The 25,580-nt window shown below is 35.6% G+C and overlaps 1 pseudogene; it reads right to left on the bottom strand.

The window, feature by feature from the left end:
* Positions 1-3,653: 3,653 nt before the first annotated feature.
* LOC130010764 (uncharacterized) lies at positions 3,654-7,591 on the bottom strand (annotated as a pseudogene).
* Positions 7,592-25,580: the final 17,989 nt, after the last annotated feature.

Raw genomic sequence — 25,580 nt, forward strand, 5'->3', positions numbered from 1 at the left:
CCACTTAGCCAACGAAAAGTAATGAAGCCTTAAAAGGTCTATCAATGTTAAAGTTCTTAAGAGATGTAGAATAACACGTTTCCTGTAAATTGTACACAAATCCCGTATTTAAACATGTTTGAATAGTAGAATTACCCATAAAACAGTTAAAATACAACATACATGTACGTTAACAAACATAGTTGTATCAATACAGCTTACATGTAAAAACAGATCTAACTTGTAAAACTACACTTTTATGGTTAATTTACCAATTTTGTTACAGTAATCTCATGTTACCGCACTAATACAGTAAATTTATAGTATAAAAACATGCAGTGGTATTTTTACAGCGTTATGTTAAAGAAATTACATATTTTTCACTGTAATTTTACATTTATTTTTAACAGTGTACATTAGAACTATAGCAAGAGAGCGTGCTTATAGTTATAAACAGTCACTAACTGTTACCTTGATGACATTAAAACCCGACGTCTTAATGTTTATTTAAATGCGAAATTCACGAAGATAAGGGATATGCATATTATGACATATTTTTATCATAGTGCAATATTGAACACATAATAAGCCTGGTCATCACCGTTGTCAGAAAAGCCGCTGATCAGGATGTATACTGCCCACGGACATATCCATCGCCTCGATTATGCTGAGTTAATGAATATCTATAGTACATGTATGTCCTACATAAGAGAGTTGTGGCTAAACTCACAATTAAATAGACGAATCCAGTTTCTGTATGCTGGGTAACTCTACGACGAAATAAAACCTAGAACAACAATTAAAGGATACGTTTCGTTTACCTTGAAAGATCACAGCAAATTGCAGCGATTTCATTGGCTGATAAGTCAGTCAGCAGTTATTTGCCAGTTGTCATCGCTGAGTCCGTGACAAAATAAAATCCGAAATTAAGAAAATAATTTGGATATCTGGTTAGAAAGTTTTTCGCTCGTATGAGCTCGTTTCGGCAACTTGGATACTTTACTGAATTTTTGAAAACATATTTTTAGCCACAACACCGATGGGTAGAAGAAAAAGTCATATAAATCTGGTCCAGCTTCTGGCTATAACTAAGATAACTAGAACAAACTTCGGTGTTCACTTCAACAAATACAATCAAATTTTAATGTATCATGTGTAGGGGTGGTTAGTTCCAGCAATGGGATCGATCGTGTAAAACGCCGAATGACGTCATGAGTGCGCAGCGGAGTAACTCGAATTCTATTACGAAAATCATGGACAGATATTTGCTATTCATACCCGATTGATCCGCGCATAATTATATTTTTCTAGTCAAAGGTTGGACTCTTCTTTCATAATCAGTAACTTACAGTCCTCAATACGCAGCCGTTTTGAAGCACAGGCGCCTGTAACGTGTAAAATATTTTAAAAATAACATCACACTGAAAAGTCGAACGAAACCTCAGATTAAAAATTTATGTCCCGTAAACTTTTGTGGAAAATAATTAGTGATAACTCTGAAACCAACAGCACATTTGATGGAATTATTGTGTTTATGCGCTTCATAAATGTTGATAATAATTTTATTGTGAATAAAAAGTTACATTTTCTTGGATACATGTCAAACTGCCAAATAATTTAAGGATATAACCATGTTTGAATATATGGTGTCATTTAACCTTACTAGTTAAACTTAGCCATAATATATTTAAGACGTCGTTATCCGCTCTACGTTTTCCATTATGCTTAGCAAACCATACATTAAATATTTCGCTTAAAGAGAAAACAGCGCGGTTGAAAATAACTCTGGTGTAAGTGTATCAATAGACAGAAATATTCTTACGTTCGGCCTAATGTCTCGTTTTCTGTGGATTCTAACTTTCGTTGTTAGGATCTTTTACGTACAATATCAATTTGTATACGAGATTCACCCCACAGGCGTCATCCCAGACATATGCTTAGGGCTTCAGAAATATCGATGGTCTTTCTCTCCCCATATTTGAATGCTACTTTACTGTACCAGTCGGGATAATGCCGTGTGCAAAGCGGGACATTTTATCCTGACAAAGGTGTTTCCATCTACTCTTTATGTAATTCTAACTGTCAGGGATTCTTTTACGCGCACGCCAACGACTTGTGATAACGACTGGAAATTTGTGTATTTCCTTAAAAGGTTGTGTCTCTTTAAGACTTTGTGTGTAGAAAGGCTATATACCTCAAAATAGCATACTTATTCAAAATAATTAGAGCATGTTTTTCGTTAGAGCTTTCCGGAATTTTTACTATGTCATTGAAATGACGCATCTGTAACTACGTGTAAATTTAACGTTTAACCCGCATGCGAAAGAGTACACGGGATTTTGATTCAATTGGCCAAAACCACACAACCATTGGTGTAGAACAACTTTTTCAAGGACCCCATAAACACATCCTGTGTGCATTTAAATGTCACCTCAATTCCACCCTTGAATCATTGGAAGGAAGGGCGAAATTCAAGATGGCATTTAAGATGGTCATCCTATCCATCAAAACCAGTCGACACAGGGGCGTACATAAAGATTTTGTTTGGGGGGGGGGTGTTTAGCAAAAATGCGACCGACTGATGCACATGTCCCTAATACGAGTGACGCAGTCAGGGGCCGAACAGTAGCTGATCTGGAAGCTGGGAAAATGGGGGTGGGTGGGGCGGTTCCAAATCTAGGACGCCACCCACATTGAATGTCAACAAAATACTGGCTATAACACTGGGCGTCCCGGTAGAACATAGATTGTATTGCCTATAGTTGTTCGCCGATCGATATCTCGTTGGAAAGCAGTTTTATTCAAGTTGACATAAAGTATGTCATATATATGATGATTGTTATTGATTTTGTAATTAAATTTATGTGAACCTTACGGGCAGTGGCTATAACACTGAGCAACCTGAGAAAATTTTGAAAAATTGAACCAAACTCCTGGCCCTTGAGGTCATTGCTGGGAGCAAATTCTTGTGAACAAGAGAACCAGATATAGGAGTCAATAGGACAGAATCTCGAAATCTGCTCCTGTCAATTCCACCTGTTTTGCCAGAGTTGTCAGAATATGACAGTGATGGGGTAGTATAAGACCACAGAGGAGTGGAAGAATGGTCCCATAATGGAATCTAGTGGCACAGGCGCGAAAAAAATTCAGATATGTAACTGACCTTTAAATTTTTGGGAACTGGGCCTGAAAAATTATAGTCAATGTCATGACAAATGGGATCAAATTCTCCTTAACGAGAGGAAAAGAAATGCGACAAAATCTTGAGGCCCGTCCGTCCATTTCGCCTGTTTTGTGAGAGTAGAAAGAACAATTTTACACATTAGAATTGAGATTATGTAACTGAGCTTTTAATTTTTTGGGACTGGGCCTGAGGAGACTTTGTCTCACGAGGGGGGGGGGCTTACTTGGTCTCTGAAATGTCATTTACTGGACTTTGGGATCTGGGGAAAGGTTTTGCAGAATTCTAATGGTCAGAAAATACTTACAACATGAGTAAAATACGTTTTAATTTCTACTGGGATTAAATATGCAATAAGTAAAAAGTAAAAGTTAATTTAAAGAATTTTTTACGTATTTCTGAAACAAAATATGCTTCCGATAACTTCTTACCAACTGTTCGACTAATGTTATTCGTATGACAATCAATAATATAATCTAATTTATCAAAATCTTCGTAACAAGCTCTCAGTTTCTAAGACCAACATACTAATAACAGGGAATTTTTTTATTCAAATATGAAAAGTTGACTCGGTTATTTTATACTAGGTGCACGCATTCACACAAAATTTTTCGATTCTGTTTTGGCATTGTTTTCCTCATTAATTCATTTAGTCTGAGACCGACTGCAGTGAGCACTTATTTTGAGACCGACTGTGTGACGTAAGAAATTTAGGTGCACGTATATTAAGTATTATAGGTTTTTCCCTTCTATTCTGGCATTATTCAGGTTCATATTAATAGGATCGCCATTCTTCTTGCTATTAGTTGCTGTACCACATTTCTGGTCAGAATGGTTATAAATTATTGTTGGTTTTTTTTTAGATGAAGATGCTTTATAAGTAAGAGCAGAAGGACCATACTACACGCAAAACTGGTATCAGATATTTGTTAAAAAGTGTTGGCGCGTATATAATATGGGAAATTTGACTGAAGAGAGTTATTGTAGATGTTATGGTCCTTGTAGATTTGTAAAATGTCCATAGAGGTCCCTCACAGAATTCTAATGTACAAGTTGTGTTGTCTCGTCCATAAAATTATCATCAGCATATTGCAAGTCATTATCTTCTTTGGTAAGTTCTTCAATAGTATTCCCAGACTGTTTTAAGGGAGAAGATTTAGGAAGATCACGTGAGGCAGCGCAATATTGTAAAAAAGACTTAGCCCCATTATACCCACGTGCCACAACGAAATCGCGGTCAGCTTCCTCACAATTAAAATCGGTGGTTCCAATATGACCGGTATTGATCCCTACGGTCCGCTCCATATCCCTCTCGTCTACATAAATTTTCTTAACATTTGTTAATAAAGTTGATTGTAGTGAATCGAGAAATGATATAAAATTTGTAACGTCCATGCGCTGATAACCTAAGAACCTGGTCTGACAACAAATACCAGTTGATTCGATAAAATGAATGAGTTCTCTGTATTTAATCTGACCACTTTGATCGTTATCCAACAATTGAAAAGCTTCATGGACATCAATATCTTTACCAAATAACAGAATCTTCTCTTCTTTTGTCAGTTGTTCATCTTTAAAGGCGTTCTCCAATTCTGCCAGTGTTATATCGTCATTGTTATCTATGTTATGACGTTTGAGTACCTGAAAATATATAACCGAAATGAAGATTAACATCAATTCAAGGTCACTAGGTTACTTCGGGACTAATACTGCCTTTGTGTCGTGTTTGACTGGCATGGGGCCTATTGTCCCTTCCACGCAATATTATATTATACTGTCTTTATATGCCCGCATTTCAGTGTAAACGCGATAGAGGCTTTTTCTTGTTACGCTCCGCGACTTTCCGTTCCGGAGTTACCTCCCATTTTTCGAAAACCTTGTTAACGCAATTTTTGTTTTCAAATTTGGTGTGCGGTATGGGGCTGTATGAGGGTGAACGCTACCGACAGTTTCTAACAGATTTTCTTTTTCAAATTTGGTGTAAGCAGTTGGGTCATAGGAGAACGAAGCCTATCGATATTCAGCGCCCCGCAACATTCTTCTCTCGAGGTTAGTTCCCCTTTGTCGAACACCTTCTTAACGCTGTAGATTCTACAGTTTTTTAACACAGTTTTTCTTTTCAAACTTAAGAGGATGAAATTCGTACTCGAGTTTCCTCCCCTTGCTGAAAACTTTGTGAACGCGATTGAGCCTATAATTTTTACTGGCTTTTTTTCCAATTTGGAGAGAGTGAGAAATAGGACGTAACGTCCGCTCGACACAAACTAGGTCATTTCGAGACTAACATATGGGTCAAATATATGTTAATAACTCGTTGCGCGTAGGGGTCTTTGGCAGTCGGAGGAAACCGGAGGACCCGGAGAAAACCCAGGCGGTTGGACAGGCGTCCCTACTCCTTGTCACGTACAACCGGGGAATCTTTCAAATATATATTGATAAATAATCCCCTCTGTAACACAAGCAAAAAAGATTTTGTAAGGATAAATCATTTTTTTTTACAACCGAAAGTGATGTAGTTGGTTCAACACTCTCATTGTCTCTATAGTAAGCATGCAAATTTGTTTGGATGAGAATCCGACCAAAGGGGCTGTTTATTTGGATGTTATAAATATCGAATTATGTTTTTAACGTTTAATACACAAATCCGACGAGTACATTCACTCATATTGAACAGTACATCGTAGACCAATACAGGCCACGCAGCTATTTGTTTACATCAGGTGGTTTGTTTTACATATTCATCTGTTTGAATTGTTTTGCGTGCTGATTCTGCTGACGGTGTTTGTATTTATTTCAATCACTTGTGGCACATATATATTCACATAAATATATAAATTTCCAAAGTATGTCAACGTCAGACACCAACGTATCGGAATATAAGATACCGCTTCTATGGGTCTACAGTAATGCCGTATACAGATTCACGCCCAGACATTCTCAAGAGGAAATGAAAGAAAAAAAGGAAAAGTCGTTCACGTCGACATTATGTGCCAAAATGTACTATATTATATGTCTCAGGTGCCTATAATTTTGGTCTGTTTATATTGAAAAACACTGTCAGCAAACGATATACATGTCACTTATAAGCTGTCAAACAAACCACGTGATGTATACAATTAGCCATGTGGCGTGAATTGGGCCACAGCGTACTGTTCAGTATGCGTGAATTTACGCGACGGTTTTGTGTACTAAACGTTACAAAACCTAATTTCGTGTTCATAATATCCTAATAAAAGTCTATTTGGTCAGATTTTTGGCCAAATGACAACGTGTGAACAAAATACAGCAGTAAACGTATGCCAAATTTGTATGCTTACTATAGAGAGCAGTGAGCGTGTTGAACCAACTACGTCACTTTCGGTTTTAATAAAAAAGTTAATTTCTCACTTATAAAAATATTTTTGCTTGTTTTACAGGTGGTATTATATATGAATATATATGTAAGATTTATGGAAACCTTGTTGAAAATCGCTGGCTTCACAAACACCTCAATAAAACTCTTACCCTGAGAAAATTATCAACAGCTCTGACGACTCGTCCATGTTCAACAATCAACTTAGCTTGTATTTGTTTCCTCTTTGATCTTATCACAAATAGCTTGGTTAACGAAGATGGTTTTAATGGCTGCAAAATTCCAATTCTATTTTCTAAATTATATCTTAATATGTCTCTTTCATTATCGGCAAATAATAACAAACCCAGAGTCTTGGGATTAAAAGTTCCGAATCGCTCTGTTTTATCATAGAGACGGGTCAATGCACTTAATGGTTGTAACTTTTCTATAAAACTGTTACCCGGTTCCATAGATAGATACCAACCATCAAAACAATGAATGGGGTAGTTGCAGAGGACGCCACCATCGACATAGACATTCGTTTGGCCGTAAGACGTAAATTTTGGAGCACTAAACATGCCGGGAATGGCCATGGACATCCTAACAGCAAGGCGTACAGCCATATTGGGCGTAGTCTTAGGGTGACAATACTCGGTAGTCATTAGACTTAAGTTTGTTACAACAACACATAGTTCCATTCCCGTTAATTTATAAACTTCTTGAAATGTCACATCGGGGTTGCCCGTCTTAAGTCGCATTTTATCACCAAGCCACTCATAGATCTTATTCCCAGGATTCCACCCATATCCGGAAAGTAGGTTTGGTAGCAGACTACAGTAGCCACAACTGTGATCTATGAATACATCAGAAATATTGTTTCCCAAAAAATCCTCAATTTCATCAGGAGTATATCCTACTATTATCAAAGCAGCTGTCATGGCACCCGCACTAGCTCCCGCAAGTCGTTTGATGTTTTTCATCACCCCAACTTCCTGTAAGTATTTTATAGCTCCACAGTAAGCCAGGCCTTTATTTCCTCACCCTTCAAGAACAAGATTCTCAAAATCAAACGCAAAATCCTTTGGATCAATGTTCATTGCTAGATGGTCGATTTCTGTAAGACATGAGATGGTTCGGTTGATTAAAACAGCATTGCGTGATATTATGTCTTGTTCAGCGGTTGCTGAAGCATCCGGACAGTCCTGCGCACCAATGCTTACGTCAAATTTCACTTCTTTTTCCTTTTCTTTGACTAGCTTCACGCGAGCTTCCATGTTAAGTTCGCTGGTTGATTTTAGTTTCCTTTTACGACAACTAAATATGTTACCCATCTAATTGTTGATTTGACTAGCGACAGGAGAAACTGTGATCAGAAATGAATGCTATGAGACTTTTATACGACGATATTTTTTCTAAGTTTGCCAAATCAGGGTCCGTGACGATTATGTTTACAGTTGAATAGCCAAGCTTAATACATGTATTATGTAAAGATTACCAATGATAATACATGTACGTTTTAAATGATTTACTTCAGAAGTCCTACTAATGAATATAAATGAAGTTTAATATTTTAAACAAAACATGAAATATTTAGAGGATATACATAACGTTTAATTGCGTTCACAATCACAATAACGCGTGACATTCAATACCTCCGGTAATAGGATTGTAGTGGGAAAAGGGTGAATAGAAACCAGTATACCAGAACACAACAAGCTTTACAATCCTTAAGTATATAAATTCACAATCACGGTCTGTGTTTATATTCAACACACAAAATATATGGAGTGTCTACGTCTAAAATGTTTAAAGATGCAGCTTAAAATCAATTATATAATTCTAATTAACAATCACAGAATTCCGAATGGCGATTAAAGAATACCAAAAGACAATTATACACACATCATCAAAATAGAATTGCTAAATACATCGCCATTTCACCACAATCCAACATTTAATGTAACAGTCGGGTGTATTTAAAATTTCTTTGCGATAGCACACAGAACACGACAAAATTGACCTTCATGTCTTTAAGCTCAGAGTCCATAATCACATTTTAGTGATAAACCCCTCACGAATTGTCCACTGATAGTCTCGAACAGATATACTTTATTACACACCTCTAGGTTATATCTCGCTTATCAACTATTGATGTTTTAAGGTGGTTAATTGACTTTTTCATAAGTAAATGATTTTACTTATATCAGCTAGTGTCCATAATATCATAATCAATGTGTTGGTCGTTAACATTGTAATAAACAACAACATAAACACCAACCTTGTCAAGCTCCAATAGCCACTTGATAATACCTGGCGAGTGTCGATGTGTAAAGTAAGTCACATAGCAACCTCTTTCGACGGTTGGTATTTGAAATAATATCTGTGGACTCCGACGAACCTCCCAGCTAAGTCTTTTTGAATGTAGTACAATCCGACTGCTATCAAAGTATGGCACATAAAAATGATGGTTTGGGCCTTGGGGGCATTTGTCGCAGCTAAGTCTGAAAATAACACAATCCGACGAATATCAAAATATGGCTATGATAATGGATTTCAAATTATACCATTCGGACCATATCGGTATGCTCGAATTCCTTTGGCAATGTGCCATTTTACAATGGCTCGGCTGGTTTAAAAAAAATCTAAATTTTTCTCCGAGAAAACTCCGGTCAGAATGAAGTTATTTGACTGAAATTTTCAAAATATTTCCTTTTCATTATCTTTTTTAAAACTATTATAATGAGAGCTGTCACCTCTTTATCTAAATCGTACATAATGCATATTTAAGATTTCGATAAAGAGCGTTCGTTCCTGGAGTTTTACGTCCACTTCCACCAACGGTGATATCGTGTAAAAGTAGATAATGCAAAATGAATATGCTGAAAACGTATGTCAGATGACTTCATTATGAGCGACGTTATCAGTCGGTAAGTTTTCACAAGATAGTCTCGATGGCCAAGTACCACTGTCACCATAATAAACAGATTATCCATTTTTAAATTAAATGATTAAATGGCGATCGTGTTTCAATCCATTGAAAGTTGCCACCATCCGATGAGTTGTTCATGTACATAAATGTCTAGTAATTGTCCCCCGTCTTTCGAAGAAAGCAGGAGACTATAAAAATGGGCCTGTCCGTTTGTATGTTCTCCCGTTCGTTCACCAGCCTTTCTTTCCGTCACACGTTTTGTGACACAATAACTTTCCTTCTAACTGAGCTTGAATGTTCAAGCTTGGTGTAGGTGTTTATTAGGTGAATGCCTTGACAGAGTTCCACCATTAGCATTTTCCACTAAGGCTAGGCAGAGATGCGCAATTTGATTGGTTTAAACTTTGGAACATGGGCATTTTCTGCTTAGAGTGAGCTACGAAAAGCAAATAGATTGGTTGATGCTCTCGGACACGATAACTTTAGTTCTAATTAATTGAGAGTGATGAAACCTGGTGTAGAATTTTATTACATCAATACCTTGAAATGTTCGATAACCAATATGCTTGGTTGAGACTTTGGAACACAATAACTCTTCTTCTAATTGAGGTACAATGTTCAACTTGGTGTAAGCGTTCATCAAGTGGATACCTTGATGGGCTTTTAAGATAAGTATTTTCTGCTTAGGGTAAGCAGAGATAAGCAATTTGATTGGTTGATGCTTTGGGACACGATAACTTTAATTCTAATTAAGTGAGAGTTACGAAACTTAGTGTATAGTTTCACCATATCAATAATATCTAGATTAAGTTCGATAATCAGCATTTTACTAGTCAATTGCCCGAAATTAAAATTCATTTCAACATAGAAAAACCTGAACAGTTTCCATTTTAAACCTGACTTCTGCATGCTTGATAAACAACAGAGTAATAAAACGATGCTCTGCTCACATGTTTCATGCTGTACCATTTATCAGTAATGTGATTCTAACCTGCTTAAAGATAGTTGTGAACCTACGGAAACATGCATTTAATTATTAAAATTGGAGTTTAGCGTCAATGCTCTACTTTTTAAAATCACAATAAATATGTTTGTATGAAAATTCAAAATTTGATACGTTACATAATATATTTGCCTATCCAGAATAAATTTACATAATCAGCCGAACGGATTATTATCTCTCTTCTGATTTAAGAAAATATTTTGTCAAAGGCCTTCAAAGGTTCTTATATTTTAAAGGGTCAATATCACGTAGATTCGAGGAATGGAATGCAACTTCAATTTCTGTAGTTTTTGTTACTAAAATGGTGGACACGTTTGCAACACGCCAAGCATGACACGAAAATTTATGTTAAATTATTCAGATATATATTTAAATGGACGACTGTACAAATGTTGTGGTGTCTAGGTAGGTCAAACCAGATATTAAGTCCTTTGATTATATCCCTGTAGCTGTGTTCATGTAGCTGGCGTCGATGATTATATCGCTTGAATAAACTTTTTATTATTTTTGTTGTGCGTTTTTTTTTCTTAGTGCGTACCCGTTTCGGTTAACTGAATTGCTATGACATAAATATTCGTGCATGCGTGAAACAAATACGACAGTTATAGCATCCTTTGACAATCGGTCATGGGGATGTTATGGCGTGTGCTAGTCAGTGCTACACCAAATTTTCACTGATTTGAAATGAATTGAACTTAACTGTTGGCATGTACCAGCCATATAGCTGTTTAAACTTCGTTTCACCAATTTGCCGCCTCAATGTTTCCTCGAGACAGTTCAGGAAGGTGGGATGCCTTCCAGAACGTAAGTTAGGTAATGTATAACGATCAAACATGGCACTATTTTCAAATAGGGTGTGTTGCGATACTTACATCTTGGTGTTTGTCGTTTTAGCAATTCAGTGCTTGGACTAGGTGGAAATTAGCCATTTTTCCTCAAATTTAGGAATGCGACCCCCACAGACAATACAGTTCTGTTGAAGAGAATCTTGTCATCAACTTGTCAAAGACAATATGTTGTAGCCTAATTATCTGATACAGATGATGTGGTGTTTAGGGCATGCTAAGTATCATATTACACTGCGCTATATTTAGATGGGTTTGGATCAGTTTCTATATGAGACTTTTAATTCACATTCAAATTAAATGTAGAAAAAAAAATTAAAATAAAAATTTAATAAATAAAAATAACATTTGATTCAAATATTACAAAAAGTTATACTAAGCTTTTTATATTTTAAATTTGATGTAATAGAAGAAACTTTATTGCATAAAAAAATTACAAGGTTATGTGCATATACAAATAAAAATAATAGAAAGATACATGCATTATGTAAAGATACATATACATGTACATAATTATACACAGATACACAACTTTACAAAACCATGAACAAATTGTATATATAAAAGCTCCCAAATATTCTAAAATGTCTACATTTTTATTGATCATCAGTATCTTAAATTGTTGAGAGCCACGGTTGTAAAGTGAGTAAGACACTGGCTCGCTAGTCTGGAGGTCGTATGTTCGATCACTACATTGGTCGAGAAAGTTCGTTGGGATTTTCCGGCCTGGCTTCCCCTCGTCAGTGGTGCCGGACGGAGGGACTGACAAGGACAACCGTCCAGTCGTTCGGATGGTACCAAAACCGACTTCCAGGGTATACATTAGCGTGCACGTAAAAGATCCCTTTGTAGTAGGAATTCGATGTAAGAGTAAGCCATGGTGCAGCTGCCTGGGCAAAATTTCTCATAGCACACTGTATGGCATATGCCCGTCTTCATTAGATGGACAGAACAAGCTAACAAAAAGGTGTTGGGTTTTTTTTTTACACTCAGTGGTCATAATCCAGCAAGTTACGGTCTGAAGTATCAACATTAGGAAACCAGATCTTTGGGATATAAATATATAACTGGATGAAAATTGTGACCTCTAGAGGATCCACAGGCTTAAAACGAGACTCGGTCTGGTACATGCCAATATCGAAAGAAACCAAGATCTTTGGGAGATATGCCTATATTTCAAGTTCTGTCAACTTCGGATAACAATTGTGACCTGTTGAGTGTCCACAAACAAATTATAAAAATCAGGACCGGATGAAATGAGCCCTCTCAAATTAAAATAACAGCCCTGGTCTGGTATCTGTGTTCTTCCTTGCATAAAAAGAATATGTTATGTATTGGGTTGGTTAGAATATTGGTTATATGACAGTCTCCATATGTAACAGTGTTAAGCTGTTATCTATCAACTTCATCATTAAGTTAATTCACATATTTAAAATGACAGTTTAAGAAATGTTACTTTAATTTTAAAATGAAATGAGAAATTTAAATTTTATCTAGTTAAGTATTCGCAAATTCTGTACGAATACACACTACTACAGAACATGTACTTTGTCTCTGGTTTAGACATGCAAATCCTTATCCAATTAAACTACATAATACATATGTTCTGTTTTCAGAAAGAATATACTTATAATTATAAATAGCTCACCTTTATTGAAAGATGTCAATTCTTTATTCTGGCATCCACTACTATTCTTTTTAATGATAAAACTTGGTTTTTGGAATAAATAAACAACTGATTCCCCAGAAATGATACCGATTATAATAAATGATGTCATTTGATACTCCCAATAGCAGGAAGGTTTATAGTTGTCAACATATAAGGGCAATAATGCTATCAAGTCCGACATGTTGTTTAGATTAGCATACCAGCCAATTAAATGTCAGTGAACTGGACACAACACAAACATCCAAAATTTAGCTCCTTTTCTGGACCTGGTCCATGCACTGAATTTAATCTTTTAATCGAAATATATTCTACTGATATTACGCAAAACTTCCCATTTTTACTAATATATCAGTTTTCACTTTCTGTGATTTTCGAACTCACCTTAAATGTATTACTATGAATTGTCGACCAAGATTTAAAAACACAAGATTTGAAATATGACAGACCCTGGCGTCCTCATAAAACTATCTACACCATATTACGCTGTGCCCATACGATTGAAATCAGAACCTGTAAAATCAAATCCATTATAACATTAAATCCAACGCATAAAAACGGGAGTCGGGGAAATAAATAAGAATAAACATTAAGGTTGATGGAGTATGTTGGTAGTGTACCCCCGAATTTATGCAAGATAAATAAGAGTTATCTCCCGTGATCTAATTGTTTTGCACAAACAGGTTAAACTTACTACTTTGGGGGGTCCTTGGTCTAATAACAGGGTCGAATTAAGACCCACAGAGGCCTTAAGCACTTTAAAGATTTTGGTGTCCACATATATATGTAATTCAAAATATAAACACTAATATCCACAAACAAACGCCAAACGCGTGATCGGAGTTTTCTGGGATTTTATACACGTCATTATTAATTGCGACAACAACAATAAAAAAAAAACTAATTGAAATTTCCTAATTAAATATTTAAGATATGGAATCTTACAAAGCAGACATTTTGCGGTGTACCCATTCAGTGATTCTCACCAGTGTGCCGCGGCACACCTTCTTAAGTGTCCAATTGAGTAGTCACTGTGTCTAATTGTAAGTTCATAGCTGTGCTTTTCTTTATTTAGTTTGAGTCATTCTATGTGCCTATGACTAGTTTGTGTCTACGGTTGTATGCCGTCTATGACTTGCCATGTTTTTATTTTGCAAAATTCAAATATTTTACATATATATTTATAAGCCAGGAGTGCCGCTATTATTTTCATGTGCTCCAAGGTGTGCCGTTGGCAAGAAAGGATGAAAACCACTACATTACCATGATGCTCAAGGGCACAATGCTTTTTGCTTAATGGTTAATCCAGCACTGGTTAAAAAGATAATTTTTGATTTGACGGGATGGATGACTGTACAAAATTTCGGAGATATCGAATTTGGTTTTGTAAGACAAATATGCCTTAAAGTGACACAAATGTTTAAACTGCCAATTTTAGAAACGTATCAATTGTTTAAGTGGTTGCACTAACGCTCGTGAAAAATACCAAAAACTTATTACATAATTTAGTGAGATTAAAACTATTTTGAATACTATGCTAAGCTTCAAAACGATGTGCATTTTATTCTTGAGAATGAGTGACTCATAACCCTTTTGAGCTGATATTAAAATTTATTGTCTGCTATATATTTTTGTTCTGGTCACATATAAAGAAAATATTTATCAAGGTTTATTCAATACATGTACTTATGTTTGAAATCCCCTCTGACAAAATAAAATTCATGTTACGATTAAATATAGCATAAGATAGTCCTCTCACTCTTCAAAAATTTGACATGAAAAGAGAGGATTTATTATAATACTAAGTGAAGAATTTGTATACAACATTTTAAATATTTGTATAAGACATTTTGTATATTTGCATATATTTGTCACGTTCTCAGTAATGAACTTTGATATAAAAGACTTTCTTTTAACTTCACTTTGCGAGAAACCGATCACGTTTGTAAATTTAAAGTCTACATTGTCTACAGACATTCCTTAAATGCATTCAGGTCTATTACATAGTAGATTTATTTTGAAATCTTTAAAAATGAAAAATCTAATATTACTACGAATATGAAGCCCACGACAAAGATCAGTTTATAAGCTTGTCTTCAGCACTATATTTCGAGTCTGTCGAACCAACCAACAAAATCATCTAAAATTTCGAATTTAGAAAGTTCTGACCCTGTCGTTGTAATGGAAACTATCAGCAGTCTTAGTAGAATGGGGCAATGTAATTTAGTCATTACATTTCAAAAGATCAAGCAAGAACGGTAATTGAACAGATGAACGAACGTGATAACTCGTATTTAGCTTGCAACAATGGAGGCGTACCGTATTAATTATTCGTAGGTTACCTCATCAAGGCTACTGACATTCGATTATACTGGCAAAGCAGAGTGATTTGCGATGATAATTGGCACGAGGGTGGTTGACGATGATACTTGAGATTTGGTTTGATGCTACGGTTGCCACTTTTAAAACATTAAATAGTTGTTCTTAATGCAGCGTATCAAATTGCGGGTAAATTACAACCTATTTAGCTCACACCAAGTTAAAAACATGCTACTAAACACATTCCCGTCAAATCTGACAGATTTCAACTGTTGCATGTCTTAGCACAAGCTAAGTAAATTTGAAAATAAATATACCTGTCGTGTAATTAACAAATTCAGGCCCTGTCACGGACAGGTGTACAGATGGGTCCAGTCCGGCACTGCTGACCTGCTTGGATGCAATCTGGTGTTTGGGTTTTAGAGAATACTGTTTGGGATAGATTTTCATTGGTTGTATACCTACTTTTAAAACGATGTTCTATTTCTGTATTATTTGTTAGGTTAAAAATTTTATTATTAGTTGCTTACAGTTTTTACTCGATGATGACTTGCCTTTATTTATGGATTATGATTTTGGTTATGTAAATGAAATGAAATGGGGTTTGACCTCCTACTGTTTCTGCTCGAACTTGGCTAATGAGAGAGAGAGAGAGTGTGAGAGAGAGAGAGAGAGAGAGAGAGAGAGAGATGGGTTTAAGTCCACTCAACACAAACTAGGTCATTTTGGGAGTAACATATGGTTCAATTTTATTTTAATAATTTGCTTGCGGGTAGGGATCTTTAGCAGTAGGAGGAAACTGTAGAAGCCGGAGAAAACCCATGAGGTTGGACAAGCGGCGCTACTCCTTGTCACTAACAACCCGGGAATCGAATCCTCGCCAGTTGACTCAATGCCAGACATTAAGATACAGCGCACACTTGCTAACCATTCGGCCATCCAACTCCACCCCTCCCCTTGGGCATGTGCAATACAGTGTGCTATGAGGGAAATTTTGCCCGGACTGCGGCACTACGGCCTACTCTTATATCTAATTCCAATTGTCAAGGGATCTTTTACGTGCACGCCAATGTGTACACAGTACCTCGGTTTTTCGTCCTTGCCCTGCCCTCCGTCCTGCATCACTGACATTTTGGTTATGTGGATTGATTTATTATTTTTGTGGTATATATATGTTTGTGTTACAGGTGGTAAAATAGAAAGTATTTTACAATTTTGTGTATATTAATTTTTAATGTTTTTACTATTGCACATGTTGGTCAGCACATTTAAACCCCCACTTTAATCTTCTAAACTTCATCAGTGAATTTCTTTAAACTATTGTTGCTTTAACCATAGTGAGTACTTTTAACTCAGTTTCATTGTTTCTTGGTCATGTGATGTATTTGTTGGTAGATACATCCAGTTGTTAATCATCTTTCTTTCAAAGAGGAAGTTTAGCAAAGTCATTTGTAAATTTAGTTTTGAGGATTGATTTCCTTGGAGTTTTGGTGAAGAGTTGCAGTCATTTACAAGGTATGTTGTTGGATTTTTGGTGAAGAATTGCAGTCATTTATCAGGTATGTTGTTGCATTATTTTTTACTGATTATAAAAGCTGTATCTTTAACTGTCTAGCTTTATATTTTTATACTGAAGTTGTTAGTTTTTATGGGTAAAGTTGATAAAGTTTATTTGCATACATACATTCGCACATTATACATATATACCCTATCCTATTTCAGGATGTTTGGTTGTATAGATAAACTAATTGAGTATTTAAAACTCCACTTCAGGTAAGTTAGTTTAGACTTTACAGTGTAGAAAGATATAAGATTTAGATAAAGAGCTAGCCATTCTTGCTATAAAAGTTTGAAAATAGATAATGTAAAATGAATAATTTGAAAAATTCATTTCAATTACTCTATTGCGAGCGAAGATATTAGCCTTTGAAGGTTTGACAAGCCGTGTGCAATAATTGCAACCATAGTACTAGTTGTTCGAAGCTAAGTTAATTTCAAATTATTCATTTTACATTATCTATTTTCGAACTATTATAGCAAGAATGGCTAGCTCTTTATTTAAATCTTACATAATGTATATTTAATAGTTTATAAAACATTTCAGGCCTAAAGAACGACCTGCAATAGGCAGATTTAGCTTTTGCATAATGTCAATCTGTTTCACAGAGGATTACGAAAGTCTTCTAATATCTCTGTAAAAGATGACTTAGACTGGATAATCTGCTTTAAATGACGTCAGGCTGGTTCCTATGTCACTGCGCTATTCTGACTTCTGACTTCAATATAGAGACAGGTAGCAAGTGAGAAAAGGAGTGACGTAGGAGCGAGTCTGACGTATTAGAGCAGGTTATCCAGTCTAAAGATGATTACCCTCAACACATGACGTCTTATCACGCGGCGTCAATCATTGGCTCAATGGCGCGTGCATTGTTTACATAAGACCTTACTCGGTCGGGTAGAATGGAGTCTTTTACTTATTTTAATGATGGAGGAAAAAAGTTAATATTTGTAGCTCATTATGTCGCATCAATGTCAAGCTTATCAGGAGTGTAGCGGCCTAGCAAATATTCACTTCTGATCAGTGTGGCATAATGCATGTTTATTAAAGTACCGGTACCATGTTTACTATTTGTTTGAAACAGTTATTCACTTTGTAGCTGAGATTTATTTCTATGCTATTATAGTTATGGTGTTAGTTAAGGTGTTTGTATTTTGATCTTGCCTTTTGTGTTGTAAAACTTATATTATATTCAATTGTGTATTTGCAGGGTTTTTATTGCTTGCCTGGTTTATATGGTAAAGTATTGAACCCGTTCTGGATTGTTTTTTATAACAACCCCTCTACAACATTGGAGCCCGATTAAGTTTGCTGAAGAGAACATCTGTCGGAGTCAACCAGCTTATGGTGGACAATTATTGGTGGAAATTCGTCTTCAGCAAAGAGGATCAATCAACTTAAAAAGTGAATTGTGCGTGCGTGTGCAAACTTTTTAATCTACAAAGATAGCTATCTGTGAAGATGTTTGGGGTAGGCCTACGTATATTTTAATTAAGTTTAGAGATATTTTGTAATTAAGTTATTTTAATTATTTAAGGTTGATTATCTCCCTTTAGTCTTCAAATCATTTCAGATTTTTGTACTTTAAGTTGTCTCCCTTTAGTCTCCACAGCACTGACTTTTATTGGAAACATTTTTGTTTTCTTTTATTAATTCAATCCCACCCCACCCCACCCTACCCTACCCTACCCTACCACTACACCAACCCTTATTTTTATACACCTACATTTTCATGTAGACGTATATTGTCATCGCCCCTGTCCGTCCGTTCACAATTGTAACACTCTACAGGTCACAATTTTTATCAGATTTCAATGAAACTTGAAATATAGGTTTGTCACCCTAAGATCTCGGTTCCTTTGATATTGGCATGTATCGGACTGTAACTTCATGGATTATGGCCCCTGATTGTACGAAAATTCACATTTGTAGTTTGTGAACACTGTAAAGGTCACGATTTTTATTCGATTTGGTTTAAACTTGAAATGTATGTATATAACCCACATATCTCGGTGCCTTTTGATATTCGCACATATCGGACCATAACTTCCTGAATTATGGCCCCTGATTGTACGAAAAATCACATTTTTAGCTTGTGGACCCCATAGATGTCACAATTTTTATCCGATTTACAAAACCGTTTGAATATATCACCGTTACACCATAAGGATGATTGAGTTTGAATTTCGTAAAAATCGGACCGAAACTGACGGACAAAATAGCCGCCCTTCGTTCGCAAATAGTGTCAAACTATTGTGTATCAGGGTTGTGGACCCTCTGGACGTCCCAATTTTCATCTGATTTTGATGAAACTTGAAATGCATGTTTATAACCCAAAGATATTAGTTCATTTCTATTTTCGTACATATCGAATCGTAACTTCCCGAATTATGGCCCCTGATTGTACGCCCCTGATTGTACGCCCCTGATTTTAGCTTGTGATTCCTCCAGAGGTCACAATTATTATCCGATTTAAAAAACGTTCGAATATATCTCCGTTACGCCGTAATTTTGATTGAGTTTAAAATATTTCACCATTCCACCATAATGAAGGTTGAATTCGTACTTCGGGAAAATCGAAAGGCAACTGCCTGACAAAATGGCCGCTCTTTGTACTCAAATTGTGTAGAAGTGTGTAATACGAAGGTTGTGAACCCTCTAGAGATCACAATTTTTATCCGATTTTGATGAAACTTAAAACATATCTTTATATCCCAAAGATCTCAGTCCCTTTTGATATTTGAATATTTCAGGCCAAAACTTTCTGGATTATTGCCCCTGATTATACAAAAAAATCATGTTTGTTTTTATAGCTTGTTCTCTATCCATCTCTTGCAAAATGTGGGCGTATCCTACCTGGCAGCTGCTGGTTATTCATTTATTAATTTCTTCATTTAATATAATCAGCAATTCAGATTATTTATATATATTTTTTTTAATAATATATTATGAGATTGTCTTGTTTTTACTGTCATAGCTTAAGTTGAGATTTTAGATAATAGATTTATAAAAAAAATTTCTTTGTATTATTGTTGTACTATTATAGGACTAATAGCCTATTTATAGCAGAGATATTTAGGTGGTTTTAAGTAAAACCTTACATAACAATATACATTTTACAGCTGGTATTTAGATTGATCATATACACTTACACATATTGACCAAGGTTGATAGGTTTGGAAGTTGGTATATTTTGGTTTTTGTTTATAGGTTACACTGGACTTTGAAAGTTTATTGTTGGATTTTGAAATTTTATGGTTCAGGTATTTTGGATACTTTGATTGGTATGTTTAGAAGTTTGTCGACTTTGAATTTGTTCGTTGGGTATTTGGGTTTTGAGTTTGTTCATTACCATAAATAGAATTCATTTTCTTTTAGGAAAGTTCATTTTTCATTTTCAGGTTTAGTTTTATTCTGAAATTAGGTCAACATATAATCTGTTTTCATGATTTATCACTGCACTCACATTTCACGATTTAATGTTGACATAATACTATATGGGTGAATATATGTTCTGTTTCAGCATTTGTATTTATAATGTAATTGATACAGTACCGAAATATTATTTATTCTATTTCAGCATTTGCATCTAGAATAGTTACATATATGCTTATATGATACAAACTTTATTATATGTTGGGTTATCTAATCCGTCACTTCGTCAGTCATCTTGCATCTGGAATACTTACATCTTATTTGATACAAACTTTATTATATGTTGGGTTATCTAATCCGCCCGTTCGTCAATCATTCATTTTTTTTTACAGTTACATATATATGTTTATGCTTATATGATACAAACTTTATTATATGTTGGGTTATCTAATCCGCCCGTTCGTCAATCATTCATTTCGTTAATTTGTGCCAGATCTATATTTTTTTACAGGAATATTTGAATGATACATATACGCTTGTTAGCATTAATTCATTTATTCATTGTTTTGTTTGTCTTTTGTGCTATAATGGCGACGGGTGGTAGCAGATCAGAGTTTTCCTCAGATGAGGAGAAACATTTGTTAGACATGTTCTTTACTTTAGATGTAAAACCGAAGCTCGAATCATCTGAGGATTTTATAGAATGGATGTTTGATTATTTGAAATCTCAGGGTAGAATTCCACCGATGGATGAAAGTTTTGGGATAGCAGATCACTCAGCACAGCAAGATGATAAAACAGAACATCAGCCTAAGGTTGATCAAGAGCAACCCACTCAAGCAACAGAAATTTAAATTTATACCTCAGTTGCCAAGAATATCAACATTCTCCGATGATCCGGGTTGTAAAGGAGATACTTCATTCGACTTGTGGAAGTTTGAGGTTTTAAGTCTTATGAATGACGGCTTACATAGTAAGGATTCTGTGAAATTATCTGTTTTAAAGTCGTTACGTGGAGAAGCTGCAAGGGTAGCTATGAGATTGCGCCAAGATGTTATTGTTGATAAGCTTTTAGTGAAACTGCAAAGCAGTTTTGATATTGTGAAAGGGCAGAGTCTTTTGTTGCAGTTTTATTCCGCCACTCAAGCTCCTGACGAGACAGTATCAATGTGGGCTTGTCGGTTAGAGGACTTACTCGACAAAGCCAGGATTGAAGGGGTGGTGGGAAGGTAAAACCTTTGATGCCAAACTTAGGACAAAGTTTTGCAGTGAATTGAGGAATGACTTAAAGGATAAGTCAGCCCATAAGTTTGATCGTTTGACAAACTTTGAAGATCTTCGCAAAGAAGTTAGGATTGAGCGTGACTGTATGCCTTTGATAGGATAAGATGGCTCAACCGGTACAAGATGAGGAGTTGAAAGCTATGCTCACATCATTGACTTCAAGTTTCCAAGCTCTACAGAAAGTGGGGTCGATTAAAGCTGATAAAAATCAAGGTATTCCTCAACCACCTCTGGATAGATCACGAGCTGCTTTAACATGTTATCGTTGCGGTCAAGTAGGGTATGTAGCTCGTGGGTGCAGGATGCCACTGCCGCAAAAGGATCAACGCAATTTAAACCGTTAAATGTCACTGATGAGGGACAATCAGTAGACATTCTTTTATCTAGTCCCATGAATATTATAGGTAGTAGTAATGAGACAACTATTATAGTAAATGGTGATTCTGTTCTGGTCTATTAGATACCGGCTCTACAGTTTCGACAATCAGTGAATCATTTTATAAATGTGTTTTACATAGTGAGAAGTGTAATACTTTACTGTTGGAGCAGATGTTACATATAGAAAGTGCCGGAGGTCCTCGATTACCGTATCTAGGATATACATGTATTTCACATGGGATACCTAGTTTTAAGTGTACTGAGGTGCTTTGTTTATTTTTAGTGGTACCAGACTAAGTTGTGTTAACTTAGCCCCTTTTGGATTTATAAGTTAATTTCGTTCTTTTATTATTTCAGTGCTCTTCTTTAACTTTCTTTGTTTGATCCTGTTTTTGTGTATTGTAAATAAATTGTTATCTGGTGTTCCTGTTGTCTCTTTATGGTTCAACTCATGACTCGGAAAGGTGGAAGTCTGTCTGCTGTTTAAAGGTATGTGTTACTATAATTAGTTTTAAATATATTACATTGTAAATGGTTTTAGTTTAAAGTGGCGGCCATGTTAGTTTCTAAGAAATTTATAATTTAAAGTCAAGTTAATTTATGCTTTACATTAGAGTATATACATGATTCAACTATTTTTGAACCATTGCTTTGCCACTTGGCAGAAACAATTGCCAAAATGTTAGAATTTCAAAACAGTTCAAATTTTAGAATCAGACTTATACTTTTTTTGATATTCAATTTTCACCCCCAAAAAAATTTCACTCCGAAATCGAAATCTGGTCCAAAAAGTGGTATTTGATTCCAGTGCTGGACAAAATAGTGTAAAAATATGGTATATTAAGTTTGTGGACCCTCAAGAAGTCACAATTTTTATCAGATTTTGATGAAACTTAAAATATGTGTTTATGTCCCAAAGATCTTGGTCCCTTTTGCTACTTGGGCATATCTGACTGTAACTTCTTCGAAAGACAGGGGACTATTAAAATGGGGGGGGGGGGGGTCCGTCCGTCCGTCTGTCACACTTTTTGGACACCAAAACCTAATTGAGCTAGAATGTTCAAACTTGGTCTAGGTGTTTATTAGGTCAATGCTTTAATGGAGTTCGAAGATAAGCAGTTTCTTTTAAGGGTAAGCAGAGATAAGAAATATGATTGATTGATGCTTTGGGACACGATAATTTTAGTTCTAATTAGGTGACAGTGATGACACTTGGTGTATAGTTTCATTACATCAATACCTTGACTAAGTTCGATGTTGAACATTTTCTGTTGAGGATAAGCAGAGTGATAAACAATTATATTGGTTGAGACTTCGGAATAGAATAATTCTCCTAATTGAGGTAGAATGTTCAAACTTGGTGTAGGCATTCATTAGGTGAATGCCTTGTCTGCTTACGGTTATAATTAAGAGAGAGCGATGCAACTCTTAATATAGATTCATTATATCATTACCTTGACTAAGTTTGATGATGAGAATTTTCTGCTTAGGCTAAGGAGCGATAAGCAATTTGATTGGTCAAGAATTTGTAACATAACTCTGTTTTTGATTGATGTAGAATGTAGATGTTCATTAGGTGAATGTCTTGACTGAGTTCAATGATTAACATTTCTCACTAACGCTAAGCAGAGCTAAGCAATTTCTTTGACTTTGATTCTATCTGATAGAGAGTGATGAAACTTAGTTTATAGCTGACAGTGAGTTTGATTGCTCAAAACTTTTGAAAAAGATAAATGTGCACTTAATCAACATGTGTCATCTATTTTTTCTGGGATTTCGGCAGGGGACATCAGCGTCACTGTTGGCTTGTTTGAGCCGGTTTTCTGTCCATCTCTTGCTAAATGTGGGCGTATCTTGCATGGTAACCGCTTGTTTTGTTTGTCATTGTACATGTACTAATTGCCATCAGCCACCTAAGTTTGTTTTTCAGGTTCCAGATTGGGGGATGCAGCATGGTGGACACAGATGGAAGAGGACGCAGGCAAGGCAGTATGGTGATCTGTTTGGCTTAAAAGGAGAGTACAGTTTTTCTGATTGTTTTTCTTGAGGGTGGTGGCAGGCTACAGACTGGACGGCCCTCTGTTCTGTGGAAAAGACTAGCTGAATAGTCCAGTTCAGTTCCATTTAATTCAGTGGGGATTAAGTTAATTTTTTTAGGCCCACATTTTCATGTGGATGTATATTGTCGTTGCCCCTGTCCATCCGTGTATCTGTTCACATTTTGTTTGGACCCTCTACAGGTCACAATTTTTCTCTGATTTTGCGCATATCGGACCGTAACTTCCTGGATATTCTAGATTTGCAATAACAGGTTAAATCTATGAACTATGTATATTTTCTAAATTCTTCATTGGTCTCAAAATAGAATTTTTTCGAATGGACCGTAGACCACATTTATTTCTTAAATCTAAATGTGAAATCTATATAAGAAGCTGAATTTATCATACTTGAGCAAGCAGATAAAAATTTCTAGTCGCCAAACAATATCAGGTTTATGTATGAACTATATAGTTTTGGTCCGTCTAATAAGTACAGTAAAGGACATTCTGTTGACAAGTTCAAAACACATTTTAAAATAGGGGTCCTTGGAAACATTGACTTTTAGTGGGAATTTGGTGTATAGCTACTTGAGAGATGAGTCTACTTGTTATGTCTAGGCTAGATAGATTAACATGTCATAACTTCAATATAAACCCATATAAACAGATGTTTATCTCTATCAGGAGAAAACACAACACCAACATTAATTTCCGTAGTCCACATATATAACATTGTTTTCTTCTGGCTACTAGTGGAACAGATTTCAGCAGTTCTGGGTTCTGTTATATTCTGGAGATTAGAATTCTTGTAGGTCGAGACAGGTTCTTTGTGTTATTGTTTGGAGAACAGAATTCTTGTAGGTTTCACAAGGACGAAATGCTAAGGCAGCTAGTCCTCATACATGAAGTTTCTTCTCTAATCCACATACACAACATAAACAATCTGAATTTCTTGTATTCTGGTGGCTTCTAGCTAGACAGTTTCTATGTTATTATCTGGAGATTAATATTGGTTGTAATGGTTGTAGGCTGCAGACTTAACCATTACTTCTTAGAACAATTACACAAACACATCCATACCTATTTGGAACTTCTGTGATCAACAATTACAGAGGTGAACTCAAGGTTTATGGCATTGTTAATCTAACAGGATTTTGGCCGATTTACATCTATGAGATATACTAGAGACTTCTGTCTCGCTTCTATTGGCTTTTCTGGTGTGCACACCTCATTCATTGGTCATCGACGAGGCCAGTTATCTTTGATGACTTGTGGTTGGCCACCCAGTTATCTCAGATTACTGGTAGTTGGCAATCCATGTTAGATCCACACATTAGGCGATAATATATAAGCAGTCTACTTCATTTCTCTAGAACATAACATTTTGGGTTGTTTCATCATGTAGTTTAAACCGATGTCTTCACTGAAAGTCTATCAAATCACTTTATGTAAATAAATGTGTGTCCTAGACCTGTTAGCATGTGTTTCTTTACTGTAACATTTTGATTCAAATATTGATGGGGTTCTTTTGCAGTTTGGATTTAACTATTGTTCTATCTCTGTATATTGGCAACGGTCATCAATTCATTTTTTATAATCTTGTTATTGCCAAAATAGTATTTTTCTAATGAAGTTGTCTACAGATGTCTTGTTAATTGGTTATTTATATTATATGCATGATTTTGTAAAG

The sequence above is a fragment of the Patella vulgata genome, chromosome 1 (assembly GCF_932274485.2).
Source record: "Patella vulgata chromosome 1, xgPatVulg1.2, whole genome shotgun sequence".
Classification (NCBI taxonomy): Eukaryota; Metazoa; Mollusca; class Gastropoda; family Patellidae; genus Patella; species Patella vulgata.